We start from the raw sequence: 8,480 nt of genomic DNA, 5'->3' as shown, positions 1-8,480 counted from the left end.
GGAATCGAAATTTTGAAATTGAGATTTTTGAAATTTTTTTTTCAGAATCGGAATCTCCATAGCCTAAAACGTGGGATTCCGTAAAAAAAAAAAAAAAAAATAAGTGGGGAAAGGTTCAGATTACATATAGTCCATCTGGACCCTCGGAGCTTAGATTCGAAACCAAATCTAAGGATTCTCGCTCGTCTGATTCACCACTGACCAAATAGGCGCGAAAGAAATTTCATTGTCTGACCTCAGTCATGTCAGTTGAAGTTCAAATGGACAGGAGTTGACCTATTGAGACACAATTTCTCCTGTGGTATGTCTGTCCTTCTATAAATACAGTGATAAAGTGACAGACAGTCAAGTCAGGGACGGAGAGAGACGCGCACGAGATAGAAGGCCAATATTCAACATGAACGACCGGTATGAATGACCAACATGTTCATTTCTACCCTATCATATCCACAGATGTATCCTGTTGATTTCTTTGCCTGCTCAAAATAGTTGGCAACAAATTTATGTAGAGAAAATTTGTGTATACCACAAGCAAATGCATGTGTCGTTTAAATAAATTATTTAAACTACAGACTGATGTTATTCCATTGTTTACTTTGAAGGCATCCACATGCCTATTGCATCTGTTACCCCAACATCTTCTGATACACCTTTTCACTACACATTGGTCCAGGCACGTTTTCCATGATTCGAAACAGTCCTAGAACTCTTGCGAAGTGAAACCTTTTAATGCCTCCATCGTTTTTTGTAGCACCAGCTTTTGTCAACAGTGATGACTTCGGAAAAAAGGTTCAGATTAACTTCCAACTGTCCTTTCAGTTCCCGACACGCATTCAGTAGTGACCTCTTTTGATTTTCCGTGAGCAAGTGAGGCACAAAGTTTGCTACAACTCTTTTCATTCGTAGTTCCTCGCTCAAAATTCGTTGGCAGGAGCTCCAAGACACACCAGTCATATCAACAAGTTCGTCAGTGATGGTCCTCCATGATCAGTTTGTGGAGAACGACCGTGCGAACCAAAGGAGAATGGCGATGAACGGAAGAGGCTCCTTTTAGTGTGTTGCACGGTCGACACAAAAACATAATATATGACATGCGAGGGCTCACATGTGTAATGCGAGGAAATGCCAGTAAGGAAAGAGAGAGACAACCGTTAGATATATAAAGAGTAAGTTTTATTAGGGTAGTCAACTGTGTGTCTGTGTGCGCGCGCATGCGGCAATATAAGTAATACAATGCATAAGACAGGCCTTCTTGTACAAGAGTATGTATACAATAAATGTGTGCATATGTGAATGAGAAATACAGAACATGGAATGAGAGTCTGTAACACAGTAGATAAGCGTCCTGAACAAAGATAAGAAGTACCAGTTCATAGAAGAGTTACACATTAGGTAGAATGTTCGTATGCAAGAAGTTGTGGGCGAATAGCAGAGCTGGTGTCACATGCTGTGTGTGAAGTTGAGCGTCGATACTGAGCTGGCCACTTGGTACAGAAGGCTCTCGCAGGTTGTTCTGACTGTTATCGTCATGGTGGAAACAATCCACACAGTATTGAGAAGGAACCGAGGTTACTGTTGTTGGTGTGTACTCTGGTGGTGGTGTTGGCGCTGGCGACGGGACTGTAGTAGACAGTAGATCGGTGGTGTTGACGTTGTCGCTGGAAACTGGCTGGAGCTGTGTTCTGTGAGATGGTCTACGACTAGACCTGAAAAGGTTTGAAGTCGCGACAAACTGGCGTGGATAAAAGGCTTATTTATAGATAAAAAAGGGCTCACCAGAAAAGGCAGAAAGACTCTCTCACGTGACCTTAACAGAAGGCCACGATTGGTTGATATGCACCCTGGCGCAAAACAGAAGCTAGATGGTATGCAGCTCCCACCTCAGGACCATCGAAGCTAGATGTTAGCCGCTACGTTATCATTTGTAAATAGATACCCGAGAGAGAAGGTTCCGCTACAAGTTCATGAATTTTCATGATGTCTTCATTCATTCCGGAGGTCAATGGTCACCCTGAACGAGGTTGGTCTTCAAGTGAGAAGTGACCATTCCTAAAGCTTGGAAACCACTTGTAAACTTGTGTTTTTCTCATTGCAGCGTCCTTGTAAGCTGTTTGAAGCATGGCAACTGTTTCAGCCACCGTTTTCCCCAGCAGAAAACAGAATTTCACAGAAGTGCGTTGTTTCATTTCTGCCATCGCAAAAATCAACGAACAGAGGAAAGGCACAGCAAAGCAAAGAGGCACCATGTGGAAGTAGGACTATATTCGATGACACTGGTCGACATACTGATGCCTGAGGGTCGCATCAAGTGGCTTCAAATTGTTCCATCGTCAGACACTATCGCGTCTGGGATGCCAAATCTCACAAACAGCTTGTGTAAAAAAATTTGTCACAGTTGAGGAGGTTGGTTTTTTACACTTACAAATTTCTGGCCATTTAGAGAAACTATCAACTACCTCTAAGAAGTAAGAACCATTTAAAGGACCAGCAAAATTAATGTGTAGTCTTGACCACAGAACATCTACTTTTGGCCAAGGTTCACTTTTTATCATTGGTAATTTTTCTGCGCATGGTATGTTCCGTTTTTGGTTTAATACTGGTGTTGCACTTGGTTTTATTGCAATTTTGGCCTTTGTTTTCGTGCAACAGCCCAGTTCCTTTGAGAAAACATTTGGAAATGTTTTGTTTCAATTCCTCAGCCACATTTGAACCTTCAACTGAACTGATAAAAATCACTTATGGGCATATTCCACAATTTGAACAATTCTATCTACACTGTGCCAAATAGATTAACTGAATTTTTTAGTACATATATTTTTGACATTTTCATTTGGTCATAAAATTCTACATTACACAAATTCACTGACAAAACACAATCTTTTGCCTGGAACACCATGTGAGCTTTTTGTAGATTTAATTAATTTTGGTTTACCGATATATTTCCAAGTTTTTTCATAGTATCTAACTGTATTTTTAATCTATTTTTAATTTTCACATTTACAAATTTCTTCTTGGTTATATTACTATTTTATTTTGATGACATCTTGTTTATTCTTTTTTCTTTGTTCCAACGTTTTGTTATCTTTGTTTTAGAGTGTGCTTTTACATGTCCAATTTTTACACAATGGAAACATTTCGCTTTCTTAAATGGGCAGTTTTTTCTCAGGTGTTGACCTCCACATGCAAATCATGGGTTTATTTCTTGATTTTTGTTGTTTGTACTGTTTTTTAGTGCATACTTGCTCTCTATTTTACACTTGTTTTACTTGGGAGCAATCTTTATGTTCAATTTTCTCTGTGTCATGTCTTAAATTTACTATTCTTTCCCACTCTTCTGACATTTGTTGTAAGCTTACAGCTTGGTTTTGTTCCAGCTTAGTGAGAATTCTTGTTCTAACTGCTGTCTTTCTCTGCAGTTAGTCCCTGAGTTAATATCAGGTACTTGAACATATCTGGCATTAATTTGTCCAGCTTGAACTTTTCACATTCCCTGTTAACGCTACCAGCATATGTGATGTAGTCCTCCTCGTTGTTCTTTTCTAGATTCAAACATTTCCAACATGAATTGAACAACGAGCTTTTCTTACTAAAAATTTTACACAATATTTCTATGGTATCTTTAAAGTTTATGTCACTAGGTTTTTCAGAAGTACATAATTGCTGTAATGCTCATGTTCTCCTACTGCCAGTTTTCTTATGATTAAACACATTTTCATATCGTCACCCCAATCTTTGCACGCTTTATTGGAGATTTGTTCTTATCTTCTATGGTAAGCCTCAAAGGTAACTCCTTCCTCTGGTTCGTACTTAAAAAACTCTGTTATTGAGTTCGCAACATAATCTGGCAAGAACATTTTTTTCAGCATTTCCTGACAACTGACTATTCATTAATTGTAACATTTGTTACTGTAATAGTAATTGTTGTTGTTTCTGCTGTTGTTCTTGCAGTTGCAGCTGCCACTGTTATTGTTCTTTCAGTTGTTGTTGTTCTTGCAATTGTAGCTGCTTCTGTTATTTTTCTTTCAGTTGCTGTTGTTGCTGTTTTTGCAACTCAAGCAAACTGGCTAACAAATTTTCCATAATTTTATGATTTTTTTATACCGTAAAATTTGCACAAAAAGCTTTTGTGCATTTTGTAACTCCTTGTGAGTTTATTAATTCCTTGTGAGTTTGCTAATTTCTCATTGCCACTGTTGCAATCCTTAAATGTTAGATTGTTATAACACCCACTTTGGCATAGCAATATAGTTGTTAGACCAGTAAAGACCATGACTGTCTAAGACCTTCTACTTTGTACTCTCTCTTACGCTGACCAACGTCACCTTATTTATAGTGAATAGCATATACCACTTATCACATGGGAGGGGTGTACCATTATTACTATTATCCCCACAACAAAAACAATAGATGAGATATTACGATTATAGATAAAGAAAAGCAAAGCTGCTTGCTTATCAACCTGTCATGCCCATTTGATTCAAGGATTGTAAAGAAAGTGGAAGAAAAACAAAAAAAATACAATCGTTTGAAATTTGAAATAGGAAGAATTTGGAGCATGAGAACAGTAAGGGTCATGCCTATAATAATTGGTGCATTGTGAATAGAAAGCCAAGATATAGACAAATGACTGAAGGAGAGCTCCAACAGAAAGTTTGTCTCTTAGGGATTGGAAAGATTGACTCGTGATTTCACTAAGCAATTGAAATCGATTGCTTATTGATTTGAACAATATTTCAACAGCTTGCCTGTCTTTTTTAAGTTTGAATAGTGTTCAAACCAGTAAATAATCTATCTCAATCACATTATGCTCTTTGTACTGCCACCAACACCATACACTATGTATTACCATCAACACTATATACTATGTACTACCACCAACACTATATACTATGTACTACCACCAACAGCATACACTATGTACTACCACCAACACAAGCACTGTACATGCTATACACCATCATCACCGCTGACACTACCATCACCATTACCACTATTGCTTCCACCACAACTCTATACACTATTGTGTATCACCCCATCACATCCTCACATAATCCTTTTACAAATCTCATTCTCTATGTTTCAATGAAAATTTCATTGATTTCTTTGTCACTATAACTTCCACCATCATCATCATCACTACCATCACCACCACTACCCACCATTGCTAACATCACCATCACCTCCACCACCAAAACCAGTACCACACCAACATCATACATGCTGTCACACTATCACCACCTCCCTACAACCACCACCATTATAGCCAATGCCACTGCCACCACCACCATACACTACAGCTACACACTGTCACACTAACACATACACATATAGCACTACCACCATGTGTTATATGCATCAGTACACCACCCTTATTCCACCCCACCCAGAGCTCAATGTTTATTGACTTAATTGAGATGTTTCCGGCAGTTCAAGTGCAGGCTGGTGGTGGTGAGTGAAATGCAGGTAGAGAGGAGGAGCAAACTGAGGGTGGGAGCCGGGGAAGATACCCTCTCTCTTTTCACAACCATACCTCTTCTTCTTCTTCTTCTTCATTGTCATTGTTGTCATCATCATCAACAGCATCGTTGTTATCATCATTATCTTTACCATCATCATCATTATTACCATCTTTCTCAATTTCTGGTTTTTCCTACATTTTTACACACCCTTCATTCCTCCTCCTCCCCCTCTCCTCTCTCTCTTTTTTTTTAGTTGTTACTGTTGTAGTTGTTAAATAAGATGAGAGTGATTAATTTAATTATATAAACAGGCAAGTTTTAATGTAGGTTGTTTTTTCTGAGATATATGCTAATGTGTATGTATATATGTGCATCTATGTATATGTATATGTGTTTATGAGAGTGTGTAATATATTCATGAAATAAAGAATGTAGAGTGTGTGTGTGGGGGTTTGCTTGTTCACATGGAAAAAGAGAGAGAAAGAGAGAGAGAAAGAGAGTGAGAGAGTGTGTGTATGTGTGTGTGTGTGTGTGTGTATTATGGTTGGATCTAGTCTTTCTCATTCGCAAAATGAGCCATCCCTTCATTTTGCTCAGATTGCTTTCAATTTTGGAGTATCGATACAACTCTGAATTTTGATTACAATCAACCAATTACTTTATCTCGCAAAGTAAAGAATCTGATGTTATTTGAAATTAAAGTTGGGAAATTCAGGTAATTTCAGCCAATCAACAGACAGTGTGGCATTAGTACCTTGTTAGTGGTTCACTGTTGTCAGTGCTGTTGTCTATGTTGATTTCACCCGCATGTTTTGTTTTAATTTTTCTGTGTGTTAGTATATTACATATTTTTCTGTGTGTTAGTATTTTTCTGTACTTTTTCTGTGTGTTAGTATTTTTACATATCTTTCATTTCATAAATTTTTAGGACTCATTGGCTCAGATAGCTGGATTTATGATTTCATGAGGTTAATTCTATTCATAAAAATTTAAATTAGGAATAGAGATATCGTGGAACAGAGAAACTACGGGTGATATAGATAATCTGACATTATTTTTGAATTCTGCATGCAGAAACATATAAGATACAGGTATTCTTTTCCTTGGGACAAATTCTTTGTTGACCAGTGTTATTCTTATCATAGTTTACAAATCCAAGCATGAAAACGTTACTCAACTTTGGAGTTTTGGAGACAGACACCCCCTTTTCATACATATGCACACACACACACACACACACACACACACACACACACACACACACACACACACACACACACACACACACACACACACACACACACACACATGCACGCACTTACATATTAATGATGTACACAAATACATGACAGGTATACATAATACTGAAATATGCATAAAGTAAACACATGCTGACAAATATATTAATATAATAAATATTAAAAAATGATAAAAACATAAATCAATGAAGAGACAAAAGAAACAGTAAAACGATATGTGTTGATTTTATTAGGTATTTCTGTTTATTTAGAAACCTATAGATTGTATTCCATCTAATGTGTAGCAGATAGGAGCTAAGGCACATTATTCCATCTAAGTATTCCATCATGAATAGATTGTATTCCATCTAATGTGACTCTACTCAGAAGGCTGTAATATTATTTGACAGGAAACCTGGTATAAAGAATACGTAAACCAAAGCTGTGACTTTATATACCTTTAATGTAGCCACACGTACATACACAAACCGAATGATAAATGAAAATGGTTTGATGCGTGGAGGCCATGGTCTTCTGTGCATTAGCTCCTATTTGCTACTGGCGTGTGGTATGAGAAAGAGACAGTTAGGTTACATCTTCACAGTCTCATGTTCCGATGCAGAAAGAGGAAGAGATGAGTCTCTGAACCTTAATGTTGCAGCGTATGCCCTCCATTGTTCAACTGGTTTAACCCCGCTGTCAAGGGGAGTAACTGCACCTACACCTACAATGAAATTAGGTATTTCTATTTATTTAGAAACCTACAATGAACAGGTTAGACACTAAACTATAAATTTTACAGGATACAATCTTAAAGTTGACACCGCTCCCTAAATGCAGAAAATTTCTGCCTCGCTATTGGCTAAAAATACCCAGTTTTTTCGATTTTTAAACCTCTGTACCTTTTTTCTCCAATTTTTTTCTCCACAATATCATACCTTCAAAGCAATGAGACTGGAAGGCTACATTATTATAGCCGATTTTCAAATTTTTTTACTTCTTTTTAAAAAATGCATATTTTGCGAATGAAAGAAACTAGATCCTTATGCTTATATGTTGTTATATTCATAAGCATATATATATAGAATTAAGTAGGGCATTTATCCTGTGCACAACTGGCCTTAACATCAAAGTTGTAGAAAAGACAGGTAGGACTATCAAATCTGTATTAAGTAAGTCATACCCATTTGATAAAATCATGTGTCAGAATAATTGTGCAGTATTTTCTACAAATCCACATGTGAACTGCAAAAAGGAAAACACTGTATACCAGATTAAGTGCCAAGAAGAGACTTGCACGATTATCTCAGAGTCATATATTGGTGAGACTTCTTGGAGCATCAATGATAGGTTCAAAGAACACCTGGACAACTACATTGATAAAAAACCAAACTCCATCTTCTATCAGCATGCTGTAGACAGTCACAATGGCTCCTTAGGGAAACTTAGGTCAGACATCCTATCTACACATCCCACTGATGCAATACTGAGACAAGTCACTGAAGCTGTCTGTATACAGGAATACAAATCCACTCTCAACTGTAAATCCGAACGGGGTAACACCCAGATTCCACTTGGGAGTATAATCACCCCTTTACATATAGAAATCTATGCATAGGTGTTGAGATGCATGATACTAAAATACATATATGTAGCTATATATAATTGTATGAGTGTACATAGATTAATATGTATGTACGTACGTGTAGATGTATGTGTATTTTAGTGTGCGCATGTATGTGTTTATATGATTGTGCATACATGTACACATGCATGTGCATAT

The sequence above is a fragment of the Octopus bimaculoides genome, chromosome 23 (genome assembly GCF_001194135.2).
Source record: "Octopus bimaculoides isolate UCB-OBI-ISO-001 chromosome 23, ASM119413v2, whole genome shotgun sequence".
Taxonomy (NCBI): Eukaryota; Metazoa; Mollusca; class Cephalopoda; order Octopoda; family Octopodidae; genus Octopus; species Octopus bimaculoides.
Note: the sequence above shows the minus strand (reverse complement) of the source record.